This window comes from Lissotriton vulgaris, chromosome 9 (genome assembly GCF_964263255.1).
Source record: "Lissotriton vulgaris chromosome 9, aLisVul1.2, whole genome shotgun sequence".
NCBI classification, from domain to species: Eukaryota; Metazoa; Chordata; class Amphibia; order Caudata; family Salamandridae; genus Lissotriton; species Lissotriton vulgaris.
In genome coordinates this window covers 539,756,411-539,771,094 of record NC_141697.1, presented here as the reverse complement: position 1 = coordinate 539,771,094, position 14,684 = coordinate 539,756,411, and the positions used below count along the sequence as shown (strand labels likewise).

The following is a 14,684-nucleotide window of genomic DNA, read 5'->3' as shown; positions in this document are numbered from 1 at the left end:
TCCTCTGCTAATTTTGCTTGATTTTACTTCCAAGGACCAAGCTGTCATTTCCACGCTACCAGCAAGGAAAAGCGCAAGCTTGTGCCAGCTATGTGAGAAAAGACTTCTCAACTATCTGTGTCTGCTGAAATACAAGAGAGGGATCGTCAAAAGCTCCACACTGTACTTTGAAAGTAAAGGCACACAATAATAAGCATGAATGACTGGTGGGACCTTCAAACACTTTTATGTGGAGGCTTTGAATTTCATTCTTCCCTTTTTTGTTCTGCTCTTATCTATCTCCTGGGCATTTCATGGAATGTTCTCTATTTCTCTTCCCTGCTTTGCTTCCCATGCTGCCTCTATGTGTTCATATCTATTATTTGTATTGCTGCTTTCCATTCTTCTCTTCTGCACAGCTTTGTCCTTGGTTTCAATCCCAGTTCCTTACCCTCTACAAAAACTTTCTATTGCTTTTCATGTTGGTATCTAAACCAAATGCACCATTGAAGCTGGTGCATGATAGTCATTGAACTCAGGGTCCTAATGTTTAGAACTGAGAGCGCAAAGATCAGAGGGCGTTGGTGGTATAGTGGTGAGCATAGCTGCCTTCCAAGCAGTTGACCCGGGTTTGATTCCCGGCCAACGCAGTACAAATACATATATATTCTGCAAGCAGGATATATTTTAAAGCAACATTTCACAAACTGGTAATATAATTAAGAGGTTAATCAGCCATTATATAAAAAATAAACAAATATGTAGGCAAGCATTTCGATCGCCCCTTCTGCTATATTCATTGTCCTAATATATGATAAGTATCATAAAGCAGAGTCACCACTCACATGTGCTGGTAAAAAAATATGTTACAGTGGGCAGACAATGAAAGGGCTGAGGCCCGACCAGACATTTTAACTCCAGCATCTCTATGTTAAAAAGCATTTCCTAGGCAATATTTAGCCTCTGAAAAAAATATGCAAGATCCAGCAATAAATCTGGCAAAAGTCCCCAACATTTTGTGCATACTTGTGCCCTCACCTGAATGTAGCACCACCTTGTAGCCGTCGGAGGTAACTGCAGCTCACAAAATGTTTCATCAGAGGGCAAGTTTAGAGGAATCCAAAAGGCAGATGTCCATGGAAAGAGCCTCCGACTGCAGCAGGAAGTTTGGATGCTTCAAATTTGCATAGCTTCCAGTCCAACGTCCTCTCATGTACCGAACGCTCCCAAACGCTCTAAAGCCTTATACCGGCAACCCCTCACCGGGTAGATCTCTGGCTCCCAGGAAAAGCCAAATACTGAGCATGCAAGCACTAGGATCACAGAGAGAGAGAGAGACAGAGAGCGTCGGAGAGCTGTTGTCTTGTTAAAGGCCTGAAACGGCTAGTGCCTAAGAGGGTCTGGACTTTCAGTTGTGACTGATTGTGAGAGGGGAAGATAAAGATTTTCTGCACCCAGCATGCCTTGCGATATACTTAGGCAAATGAGGTGAGAGCCCGACCAATCCCACGTCACTTCTCTGAATGCCTCCTCATCTGCATAAAGAGAACACTTTCACAAAGGAGCAGAGTGGCGCAACGGAAGCGTGCTGGGCCCATAACCCAGAGGTCGATGGATCGAAACCATCCTCTGCTAATTTTGCTTGATTTTCCTTCCAAGGACCAAGCTGTCATTTCCACATAGCCAGAAAGGAAAAGTGCAAGCTTGTGCCAGCTATGTGAGAAAAGACTTCTCAACTATTCGTGTCTGTGTAATACAAGAGTGATCGTGAAAGGTACAACCCTGTACTTTGAAAGTAAAGACACACAATTATAACCATAAATGACTGGTGGGAGCTTCACACAACTTTCTGGGCATGCTTTGAATTTCATTCTTCCCTTTTTGTTCTGCTCTTATCTATCTCCTGGGCATTTCATGGAATGTTCTCTTTCTCTTCCCTGCTTTGCTTCCCATGCTGCCTATATATGCTCATTTCTACTATTTGTACTGTTGCTTTTCATTTCTTCTCTTCTGCACAACTTTGTCCTTGGTTTCAATCCCCAGTTCCTTACCCTCTGCAAAAAACGTTCTACTGCTTCTCATGTTGGTATCTAAACCAAATGCACCATTGAAGCTGGTGCAAGATAGTCATTGATTTCTGCAACGTAATATTTAGAACCGAGAGCTAACACATCAGAGGGCGTTGGTGGTATAGTGGTGAGCATAGCTGCTTCCCAAGCAGTTGACCCGGGTTCGATTCCCGGCCAACGCACTGAAAATACTTATATATTCTGCAAGCAGGATATATTGTAATGCAACATGTCACAAAATGGAAATTTCACGAACAGATTAATCAGCCATATATAAAAAAATAAACAAATACGTGGGCAAACATCTCAATCGCACCTTCTGCTACATACATTGTCCTAATATATGATAAGTTTCATAAAGCAGAGTCACAACACACATGTGCTGGTAATAAATTTGTTACAGTGGGCAAACAATGGAAGGGCTGAGGCCCGACCAGACATTGTAACTCCAGCATCTCTATGTTAAAAAGCATTTCTAGGCAATATCTAGCCTCTGAAAAAAATATGCAAGATCCACCGATAAATCTGGCAAAAGTCCCTAACATTTTGTGCATACTTGTGCTCTCACCTGAATGTAGCGCCACCTTGTAGCTGTCGAAGGAAACTGCTGCTCACAAAATGTTTTATCAGAAGGCAAGTTGAGAGGAATCCAAGAGTCAGATGTCCATGGAAAGAACCACTCACTGAAGCAGGAATGTTGGAGGCTTCATATTCGCATAGTTTCCTGCCCAACGTCCACTCACGTCCCGAACGCTCCCAAACGCTCAAAAGCCTCACACCGGGCAAGCCCTCACCGGGTATATCTCTGGCTCCAAGGTAAAGCCAAATCCTGAGCATGCTAGTGCTAGGATCACAGAGCGAGAGAGAGATGGTTCAAGAGCTACTGTCTTGATAAAGGCCTGAAACGGCTAGTGCCTAAGAGTGTCTGACTTTCAGTTATGACTGATTGTGAGAGGGGAAGATGAAGTTTTTCTGCACCCAGCATGCCTTGGGATATACTTATGCAAATGAGGTGAGAGCCAGACCAATCCCATGCTACTCTGCCTAATGCTCCTTATCTGCATAAAAAGAACACTTTCACAACGGAGCAGAGTGGCGCAGCGGAAGCGTGCTGGGCCCATAACCCAGAGGTCGATAGATCGAAACCATCCTCTGCTAATTTTGCTTGATTTTACTTCCAAGGACCAAGCTGTCATTTCCACGCTACCAGCAAGGAAAAGCGCAAGCTTGTGCCAGCTATGTGAGAAAAGACTTCTCAACTATCTGTGTCTGCTGAAATACAAGAGAGGGATCGTCAAAAGCTCCACACTGTACTTTGAAAGTAAAGGCACACAATAATAAGCATGAATGACTGGTGGGACCTTCAAACACTTTTATGTGGAGGCTTTGAATTTCATTCTTCCCTTTTTTGTTCTGCTCTTATCTATCTCCTGGGCATTTCATGGAATGTTCTCTATTTCTCTTCCCTGCTTTGCTTCCCATGCTGCCTCTATGTGTTCATATCTATTATTTGTATTGCTGCTTTCCATTCTTCTCTTCTGCACAGCTTTGTCCTTGGTTTCAATCCCAGTTCCTTACCCTCTACAAAAACTTTCTATTGCTTTTCATGTTGGTATCTAAACCAAATGCACCATTGAAGCTGGTGCATGATAGTCATTGAACTCAGGATCCTAATGTTTAGAACCGAGAGCGCAAAGATCAGAGGGCGTTGGTGGTATAGTGGTGAGCATAGCTGCCTTCCAAGCAGTTGACCGGGGTTCGATTCCCGGCCAACGCAGTACAAATACTTATATATTCTGCAAGCAGGATATATTTTAAAGCAACATTTCACAAAAGGTAATATAATTAAGAGGTTAATCAGCCATTATATAAAAAATAAACAAATATGTAGGCAAGCATTTCGATCGCCCCTTCTGCTATATTCATTGTCCTAATATATGATAAGTTTCATAAAGCAGAGTCACCACTCACATGTACTGGTAAAAAAATATGTTACAGTGGGCAGACAATGAAAGGGCTGAGGCCCGACCAGACATTTTAACTCCAGCATCTCTATGTTAAAAAGCATTTCCTAGGCAATATTTAGCCTCTGAAAAAAATATGCAAGATCCAGCAATAAATCTGGCAAAAGTCCCCAACATTTTGTGCATACTTGTGCCCTCACCTGAATGTAGCACCACCTTGTAGCCGTCGGAGGTAACTGCAGCTCACAAAATGTTTCATCAGAGGGCAAGTTTAGAGGAATCCAAAAGGCAGATGTCCATGGAAAGAGCCTCCGACTGCAGCAGGAAGTTTGGATGCTTCAAATTTGCATAGCTTCCAGTCCAACGTCCTCTCATGTACCGAACGCTCCCAAACGCTCTAAAGCCTTATACCCGGCAAGCCCTCACCGGGTAGATCTCTGGCTCCCAGGTAAAGCCAAATACTGAGCATGCAAGCACTAGGATCACAGAGAGAGAGAGAGAGACAGAGAGCGTCGGAGAGCTGTTGTCTGGTTAAAGGCCTGAAACGGCTAGTGCCTAAGAGGGTCTGGACTTTCAGTTGTGACTGATTGTGAGAGGGGAAGATAAAGATTTTCTGCACCCAGCATGCCTTGCGATATACTTAGGCAAATGAGGTGAGAGCCCGACCAATCCCACGTCACTTCTCTGAATGCCTCCTCATCTGCATAAAGAGAACACTTTCACAAAGGAGCAGAGTGGCGCAGCGGAAGCGTGCTGGGCCCATAACCCAGAGGTCGATGGATCGAAACCATCCTCTGCTAATTTTGCTTGATTTTCCTTCCAAGGACCAAGCTGTCATTTCCACATAGCCAGAAAGGAAAAGTGCAAGCTTGTGCCAGCTATGTGAGAAAAGACTTCTCAACTATTCGTGTCTGTGTAATACAAGAGTGATCGTGAAAGGTACAACCCTGTACTTTGAAAGTAAAGACACACAATTATAACCATAAATGACTGACTGGTGGGAGCTTCACACAACTTTCTGGGCATGCTTTGAATTTCATTCTTCCCTTTTTGTTCTGCTCTTATCTATCTCCTGGGCATTTCATGGAATGTTCTCTTTCTCTTCCCTGCTTTGCTTCCCATGCTGCCTATATATGCTCATTTCTACTATTTGTACTGTTGCTTTTCATTTCTTCTCTTCTGCACAACTTTGTCCTTGGTTTCAATCCCCAGTTCCTTACCCTCTGCAAAAAACGTTCTACTGCTTCTCATGTTGGTATCTAAACCAAATGCACCATTGAAGCTGGTGCAAGATAGTCATTGATTTCTGCAACGTAATATTTAGAACCGAGAGCTAACACATCAGAGGGCGTTGGTGGTATAGTGGTGAGCATAGCTGCTTCCCAAGCAGTTGACCCGGGTTCGATTCCCGGCCAACGCACTGAAAATACTTATATATTCTGCAAGCAGGATATATTGTAATGCAACATGTCACAAAATGGAAATTTCACGAACATATTAATCAGCCATATATAAAAAAATAAACAAATACGTGGGCAAACATCTCAATCGCACCTTCTGCTACATACATTGTCCTAATATATGATAAGTTTCATAAAGCAGAGTCACAACACACATGTGCTGGTAATAAATTTGTTACAGTGGGCAAACAATGGAAGGGCTGAGGCCCGACCAGACATTGTAACTCCAGCATCTCTATGTTAAAAAGCATTTCTAGGCAATATCTAGCCTCTGAAAAAAATATGCAAGATCCACCGATAAATCTGGCAAAAGTCCCTAACATTTTGTGCATACTTGTGCTCTCACCTGAATGTAGCGCCACCTTGTAGCTGTCGAAGGAAACTGCTGCTCACAAAATGTTTTATCAGAAGGCAAGTTGAGAGGAATCCAAGAGTCAGATGTCCATGGAAAGAACCACTCACTGAAGCAGGAATGTTGGAGGCTTCATATTCGCATAGTTTCCTGTCCAACGTCCACTCACGTACCGAACGCTCCCAAACGCTCAAAAGCCTCACACTGGGCAAGCCCTCACCGGGTATATCTCTGGCTCCAAGGTAAAGCCAAATCCTGAGCAGGCTAGTGCTAGGATCACAGAGCGAGAGAGAGATGGTTCAAGAGCTACTGTCTTGATAAAGGCCTGAAACGGCTAGTGCCTAAGAGTGTCTGACTTTCAGTTATGACTGATTGTGAGAGGGGAAGATGAAGTTTTTCTGCACCCAGCATGCCTTGGGATATACTTATGCAAATGAGGTGAGAGCCAGACCAATCCCATGCTACTCTGCCTAATGCTCCTTATCTGCATAAAAAGAACACTTTCACAACGGAGCAGAGTGGCGCAGCGGAAGCGTGCTGGGCCCATAACCCAGAGGTCGATGGATCGAAACCATCCTCTGCTAATTTTGCTTGATTTTACTTCCAAGGACCAAGCTGTCATTTCCACGCTACCAGCAAGGAAAAGCGCAAGCTTGTGCCAGCTATGTGAGAAAAGACTTCTCAACTATCTGTGTCTGCTGAAATACAAGAGAGGGATCGTCAAAGGCTCCACACTGTACTTTGAAAGTAAAGGCACACAATAATAAGCATGAATGACTGGTGGGACCTTCAAACACTTTTATGTGGAGGCTTTGAATTTCATTCTTCCCTTTTTTGTTCTGCTCTTATCTATCTCCTGGGCATTTCATGGAATGTTCTCTATTTCTCTTCCCTGCTTTGCTTCCCATGCTGCCTCTATGTGTTCATATCTATTATTTGTATTGCTGCTTTCCATTCTTCTCTTCTGCACAGCTTTGTCCTTGGTTTCAATCCCAGTTCCTTACCCTCTACAAAAACTTTCTATTGCTTTTCATGTTGGTATCTAAACCAAATGCACCATTGAAGCTGGTGCATGATAGTCATTGAACTCAGGGTCCTAATGTTTAGAACCGAGAGCGCAAAGATCAGAGGGCGTTGGTGGTATAGTGGTGAGCATAGCTGCCTTCCAAGCAGTTGACCCGGGTTCGATTCCCGGCCAACGCAGTACAAATACTTATATATTCTGCAAGCAGGATATATTTTAAAGCAACATTTCACAAAATGGTAATATAATTAAGAGGTTAATCAGCCATTATATAAAAAATAAACAAATATGTAGGCAAGCATTTCGATCGCCCCTTCTGCTATATTCATTGTCCTAATATATGATAAGTTTCATAAAGCAGAGTCACCACTCACATGTACTGGTAAAAAAATATGTTACAGTGGGCAGACAATGAAAGGGCTGAGGCCCGACCAGACATTTTAACTCCAGCATCTCTATGTTAAAAAGCTTTTCCTAGGCAATATTTAGCCTCTGAAAAAAATATGCAAGATCCAGCAATAAATCTGGCAAAAGTCCCCAACATTTTGTGCATACTTGTGCCCTCACCTGAATGTAGCACCACCTTGTAGCCGTCGGAGGTAACTGCAGCTCACAAAATGTTTCATCAGAGGGCAAGTTTAGAGGAATCCAAAAGGCAGATGTCCATGGAAAGAGCCTCCGACTGCAGCAGGAAGTTTGGATGCTTCAAATTTGCATAGCTTCCAGTCCAACGTCCTCTCATGTACCGAACGCTCCCAAACGCTCTAAAGCCTTATACCGGCAAGCCCTCACCGGGTAGATCTCTGGCTCCCAGGAAAAGCCAAATACTGAGCATGCAAGCACTAGGATCACAGAGAGAGAGAGAGACAGAGAGCGTCGGAGAGCTGTTGTCTTGTTAAAGGCCTGAAACGGCTAGTGCCTAAGAGGGTCTGGACTTTCAGTTGTGACTGATTGTGAGAGGGGAAGATAAAGATTTTCTGCACCCAGCATGCCTTGCGATATACTTAGGCAAATGAGGTGAGAGCCCGACCAATCCCACGTCACTTCTCTGAATGCCTCCTCATCTGCATAAAGAGAACACTTTCACAAAGGAGCAGAGTGGCGCAGCGGAAGCGTGCTGGGCCCATAACCCAGAGGTCGATGGATCGAAACCATCCTCTGCTAATTTTGCTTGATTTTCCTTCCAAGGACCAAGCTGTCATTTCCACATAGCCAGAAAGGAAAAGTGCAAGCTTGTGCCAGCTATGTGAGAAAAGACTTCTCAACTATTCGTGTCTGTGTAATACAAGAGTGATCGTGAAAGGTACAACCCTGTACTTTGAAAGTAAAGACACACAATTATAACCATAAATGACTGGTGGGAGCTTCACACAACTTTCTGGGCATGCTTTGAATTTCATTCTTCCCTTTTTGTTCTGCTCTTATCTATCTCCTGGGCATTTCATGGAATGTTCTCTTTCTCTTCCCTGCTTTGCTTCCCATGCTGCCTATATATGCTCATTTCTACTATTTGTACTGTTGCTTTTCATTTCTTCTCTTCTGCACAACTTTGTCCTTGGTTTCAATCCCCAGTTCCTTACCCTCTGCAAAAAACGTTCTACTGCTTCTCATGTTGGTATCTAAACCAAATGCACCATTGAAGCTGGTGCAAGATAGTCATTGATTTCTGCAACGTAATATTTAGAACCGAGAGCTAACACATCAGAGGGCGTTGGTGGTATAGTGGTGAGCATAGCTGCTTCCCAAGCAGTTGACCCGGGTTCGATTCCCGGCCAACGCACTGAAAATACTTATATATTCTGCAAGCAGGATATATTGTAATGCAACATGTCACAAAATGGAAATTTCACGAACAGATTAATCAGCCATATATAAAAAAATAAACAAATACGTGGGCAAACATCTCAATCGCACCTTCTGCTACATACATTGTCCTAATATATGATAAGTTTCATAAAGCAGAGTCACAACACACATGTGCTGGTAATAAATTTGTTACAGTGGGCAAACAATGGAAGGGCTGAGGCCCGACCAGACATTGTAACTCCAGCATCTCTATGTTAAAAAGCATTTCTAGGCAATATCTAGCCTCTGAAAAAAATATGCAAGATCCACCGATAAATCTGGCAAAAGTCCCTAACATTTTGTGCATACTTGTGCTCTCACCTGAATGTAGCGCCACCTTGTAGCTGTCGAAGGAAACTGCTGCTCACAAAATGTTTTATCAGAAGGCAAGTTGAGAGGAATCCAAGAGTCAGATGTCCATGGAAAGAACCACTCACTGAAGCAGGAATGTTGGAGGCTTCATATTCGCATAGTTTCCTGTCCAACGTCCACTCACGTCCCGAACGCTCCCAAACGCTCAAAAGCCTCACACCGGGCAAGCCCTCACCGGGTATATCTCTGGCTCCAAGGTAAAGCCAAATCCTGAGCATGCTAGTGCTAGGATCACAGAGCGAGAGAGAGATGGTTCAAGAGCTACTGTCTTGATAAAGGCCTGAAACGGCTAGTGCCTAAGAGTGTCTGACTTTCAGTTATGACTGATTGTGAGAGGGGAAGATGAAGTTTTTCTGCACCCAGCATGCCTTGGGATATACTTATGCAAATGAGGTGAGAGCCAGACCAATCCCATGCTACTCTGCCTAATGCTCCTTATCTGCATAAAAAGAACACTTTCACAACGGAGCAGAGTGGCGCAGCGGAAGCGTGCTGGGCCCATAACCCAGAGGTCGATGGATCGAAACCATCCTCTGCTAATTTTGCTTGATTTTACTTCCAAGGACCAAGCTGTCATTTCCACGCTACCAGCAAGGAAAAGCGCAAGCTTGTGCCAGCTATGTGAGAAAAGACTTCTCAACTATCTGTGTCTGCTGAAATACAAGAGAGGGATCGTCAAAAGCTCCACACTGTACTTTGAAAGTAAAGGCACACAATAATAAGCATGAATGACTGGTGGGACCTTCAAACACTTTTATGTGGAGGCTTTGAATTTCATTCTTCCCTTTTTTGTTCTGCTCTTATCTATCTCCTGGGCATTTCATGGAATGTTCTCTATTTCTCTTCCCTGCTTTGCTTCCCATGCTGCCTCTATGTGTTCATATCTATTATTTGTATTGCTGCTTTCCATTCTTCTCTTCTGCACAGCTTTGTCCTTGGTTTCAATCCCAGTTCCTTACCCTCTACAAAAACTTTCTATTGCTTTTCATGTTGGTATCTAAACCAAATGCACCATTGAAGCTGGTGCATGATAGTCATTGAACTCAGGATCCTAATGTTTAGAACCGAGAGCGCAAAGATCAGAGGGCGTTGGTGGTATAGTGGTGAGCATAGCTGCCTTCCAAGCAGTTGACCGGGGTTCGATTCCCGGCCAACGCAGTACAAATACTTATATATTCTGCAAGCAGGATATATTTTAAAGCAACATTTCACAAAATGGTAATATAATTAAGAGGTTAATCAGCCATTATATAAAAAATAAACAAATATGTAGGCAAGCATTTCGATCGCCCCTTCTGCTATATTCATTGTCCTAATATATGATAAGTTTCATAAAGCAGAGTCACCACTCACATGTACTGGTAAAAAAATATGTTACAGTGGGCAGACAATGAAAGGGCTGAGGCACGACCAGACATTTTAACTCCAGCATCTCTATGTTAAAAAGCATTTCCTAGGCAATATTTAGCCTCTGAAAAAAATATGCAAGATCCAGCAATAAATCTGGCAAAAGTCCCCAACATTTTGTGCATACTTGTGCCCTCACCTGAATGTAGCACCACCTTGTAGCCGTCGGAGGTAACTGCAGCTCACAAAATGTTTCATCAGAGGGCAAGTTTAGAGGAATCCAAAAGGCAGATGTCCATGGAAAGAGCCTCCGACTGCAGCAGGAAGTTTGGATGCTTCAAATTTGCATAGCTTCCAGTCCAACGTCCTCTCATGTACCGAACACTCCCAAACGCTCTAAAGCCTTATACCGGCAAGCCCTCACCGGGTAGATCTCTGGCTCCCAGGAAAAGCCAAATACTGAGCATGCAAGCACGAGGATCACAGAGAGAGAGAGAGACAGAGAGCGTCGGAGAGCTGTTGTCTTGTTAAAGGCCTGAAACGGCTAGTGCCTAAGAGGGTCTGGACTTTCAGTTGTGACTGATTGTGAGAGGGGAAGATAAAGATTTTCTGCACCCAGCATGCCTTGCGATATACTTAGGCAAATGAGGTGAGAGCCCGACCAATCCCACGTCACTTCTCTGAATGCCTCCTCATCTGCATAAAGAGAACACTTTCACAAAGGAGCAGAGTGGCGCAGCGGAAGCGTGCTGGGCCCATAACCCAGAGGTCGATGGATCGAAACCATCCTCTGCTAATTTTGCTTGATTTTCCTTCCAAGGACCAAGCTGTCATTTCCACATAGCCAGAAAGGAAAAGTGCAAGCTTGTGCCAGCTATGTGAGAAAAGACTTCTCAACTATTCGTGTCTGTGTAATACAAGAGTGATCGTGAAAGGTACAACCCTGTACTTTGAAAGTAAAGACACACAATTATAACCATAAATGACTGGTGGGAGCTTCACACAACTTTCTGGGCATGCTTTGAATTTCATTCTTCCCTTTTTGTTCTGCTCTTATCTATCTCCTGGGCATTTCATGGAATGTTCTCTTTCTCTTCCCTGCTTTGCTTCCCATGCTGCCTATATATGCTCATTTCTACTATTTGTACTGTTGCTTTTCATTTCTTCTCTTCTGCACAACTTTGTCCTTGGTTTCAATCCCCAGTTCCTTACCCTCTGCAAAAAACGTTCTACTGCTTCTCATGTTGGTATCTAAACCAAATGCACCATTGAAGCTGGTGAAAGATAGTCATTGATTTCTGCAACGTAATATTTAGAACCGAGAGCTAACACATCAGAGGGCGTTGGTGGTATAGTGGTGAGCATAGCTGCTTCCCAAGCAGTTGACCCGGGTTCGATTCCCGGCCAACGCACTGAAAATACTTATATATTCTGCAAGCAGGATATATTGTAATGCAACATGTCACAAAATGGAAATTTCACGAACAGATTAATCAGCCATATATAAAAAAATAAACAAATACGTGGGCAAACATCTCAATCGCACCTTCTGCTACATACATTGTCCTAATATATGATAAGTTTCATAAAGCAGAGTCACAACACACATGTGCTGGTAATAAATTTGTTACAGTGGGCAAACAATGGAAGGGCTGAGGCCCGACCAGACATTGTAACTCCAGCATCTCTATGTTAAAAAGCATTTCTAGGCAATATCTAGCCTCTGAAAAAATATGCAAGATCCACCGATAAATCTGGCAAAAGTCCCTAACATTTTGTGCATACTTGTGCTCTCACCTGAATGTAGCGCCACCTTGTAGCTGTCGAAGGAAACTGCTGCTCACAAAATGTTTTATCAGAAGGCAAGTTGAGAGGAATCCAAGAGTCAGATGTCCATGGAAAGAACCACTCACTGAAGCAGGAATGTTGGAGGCTTCATATTCGCATAGTTTCCTGTCCAACGTCCACTCACGTCCCGAACGCTCCCAAACGCTCAAAAGCCTCTCACCGGGTATATCTCTGGCTCCAAGGTAAAGCCAAATCCTGAGCATGCTAGTGCTAGGATCACAGAGCGAGAGAGAGATGGTTCAAGAGCTACTGTCTTGATAAAGGCCTGAAACGGCTAGTGCCTAAGAGTGTCTGACTTTCAGTTATGACTGATTGTGAGAGGGGAAGATGAAGTTTTTCTGCACCCAGCATGCCTTGGGATATACTTATGCAAATGAGGTGAGAGCCAGACCAATCCCATGCTACTCTGCCTAATGCTCCTTATCTGCATAAAAAGAACACTTTCACAACGGAGCAGAGTGGCGCAGCGGAAGCGTGCTGGGCCCATAACCCAGAGGTCGATGGATCGAAACCATCCTCTGCTAATTTTGCTTGATTTTACTTCCAAGGACCAAGCTGTCATTTCCACGCTACCAGCAAGGAAAAGCGCAAGCTTGTGCCAGCTATGTGAGAAAAGACTTCTCAACTATCTGTGTCTGCTGAAATACAAGAGAGGGATCGTCAAAGGCTCCACACTGTACTTTGAAAGCAAAGGCACACAATAATAAGCATGAATGACTGGTGGGACCTTCAAACACTTTTATGTGGAGGCTTTGAATTTCATTCTTCCCTTTTTTGTTCTGCTCTTATCTATCTCCTGGGCATTTCATGGAATGTTCTCTATTTCTCTTCCCTGCTTTGCTTCCCATGCTGCCTCTATGTGTTCATATCTATTATTTGTATTGCTGCTTTCCATTCTTCTCTTCTGCACAGCTTTGTCCTTGGTTTCAATCCCAGTTCCTTACCCTCTACAAAAACTTTCTATTGCTTTTCATGTTGGTATCTAAACCAAATGCACCATTGAAGCTGGTGCATGATAGTCATTGAACTCAGGGTCCTAATGTTTAGAACCGAGAGCGCAAAGATCAGAGGGCGTTGGTGGTATAGTGGTGAGCATAGCTGCCTTCCAAGCAGTTGACCCGGGTTCGATTCCCGGCCAACGCAGTACAAATACTTATATATTCTGCAAGCAGGATATATTTTAAAGCAACATTTCACAAAATGGTAATATAATTAAGAGGTTAATCAGCCATTATATAAAAAATAAACAAATATGTAGGCAAGCATTTCGATCGCCCCTTCTGCTATATTCATTGTCCTAATATATGATAAGTTTCATAAAGCAGAGTCACCACTCACATGTACTGGTAAAAAAATATGTTACAGTGGGCAGACAATGAAAGGGCTGAGGCCCGACCAGACATTTTAACTCCAGCATCTCTATGTTAAAAAGCATTTCCTAGGCAATATTTAGCCTCTGAAAAAAATATGCAAGATCCAGCAATAAATCTGGCAAAAGTCCCCAACATTTTGTGCATACTTGTGCCCTCACCTGAATGTAGCACCACCTTGTAGCCGTCGGAGGTAACTGCAGCTCACAAAATGTTTCATCAGAGGGCAAGTTTAGAGGAATCCAAAAGGCAGATGTCCATGGAAAGAGCCTCCGACTGCAGCAGGAAGTTTGGATGCTTCAAATTTGCAAAGCTTCCAGTCCAACGTCCTCTCATGTACCGAACGCTCCCAAACGCTCTAAAGCCTTATACCGGCAAGCCCTCACCGGGTAGATCTCTGGCTCCCAGGAAAAGCCAAATACTGAGCATGCAAGCACTAGGATCACAGAGAGAGAGAGAGACAGAGAGCGTCGGAGAGCTGTTGTCTTGTTAAAGGCCTGAAACGGCTAGTGCCTAAGAGGGTCTGGACTTTCAGTTGTGACTGATTGTGAGAGGGGAAGATAAAGATTTTCTGCACCCAGCATGCCTTGCGATATACTTAGGCAAATGAGGTGAGAGCCCGACCAATCCCACGTCACTTCTCTGAATGCCTCCTCATCTGCATAAAGAGAACACTTTCACAAAGGAGCAGAGTGGCGCAGCGGAAGCGTGCTGGGCCCATAACCCAGAGGTCGATGGATCGAAACCATCCTCTGCTAATTTTGCTTGATTTTCCTTCCAAGGACCAAGCTGTCATTTCCACATAGCCAGAAAGGAAAAGTGCAAGCTTGTGCCAGCTATGTGAGAAAAGACTTCTCAACTATTCGTGTCTGTGTAATACAAGAGTGATCGTGAAAGGTACAACCCTGTACTTTGAAAGTAAAGACACACAATTATAACCATAAATGACTGGTGGGAGCTTCACACAACTTTCTGGGCATGCTTTGAATTTCATTCTTCCCTTTTTGTTCTGCTCTTATCTATCTCCTGGGCATTTCATGGAATGTTCTCTTTC

The 14,684-nt window shown here is 43.7% G+C and overlaps 6 non-coding genes across 6 annotated transcripts; all 6 read left to right on the top strand.

Annotated features, from left to right (window-relative positions):
• Nucleotides 1–2,158: 2,158 nt before the first annotated feature.
• On the top strand, nucleotides 2,159–2,230 carry TRNAG-CCC (transfer RNA glycine (anticodon CCC)). Its single transcript has one exon. It is a non-coding gene; the product is annotated as a tRNA-Gly (tRNA).
• A 3,130-nt stretch (nucleotides 2,231–5,360) lies between these two features.
• Nucleotides 5,361–5,432, top strand: TRNAG-CCC (transfer RNA glycine (anticodon CCC)). Its single transcript has one exon. It is a non-coding gene; the product is annotated as a tRNA-Gly (tRNA).
• A 1,523-nt stretch (nucleotides 5,433–6,955) lies between these two features.
• Nucleotides 6,956–7,027, top strand: TRNAG-UCC (transfer RNA glycine (anticodon UCC)). Its single transcript has one exon. It is a non-coding gene; the product is annotated as a tRNA-Gly (tRNA).
• Nucleotides 7,028–8,556: 1,529 nt separating this feature from the next.
• Nucleotides 8,557–8,628, top strand: TRNAG-CCC (transfer RNA glycine (anticodon CCC)). Its single transcript has one exon. It is a non-coding gene; the product is annotated as a tRNA-Gly (tRNA).
• A 3,124-nt stretch (nucleotides 8,629–11,752) lies between these two features.
• Nucleotides 11,753–11,824, top strand: TRNAG-CCC (transfer RNA glycine (anticodon CCC)). Its single transcript has one exon. It is a non-coding gene; the product is annotated as a tRNA-Gly (tRNA).
• Nucleotides 11,825–13,331: 1,507 nt separating this feature from the next.
• On the top strand, nucleotides 13,332–13,403 carry TRNAG-UCC (transfer RNA glycine (anticodon UCC)). Its single transcript has one exon. It is a non-coding gene; the product is annotated as a tRNA-Gly (tRNA).
• The last annotated feature ends 1,281 nt before the right edge of the window (nucleotides 13,404–14,684 follow it).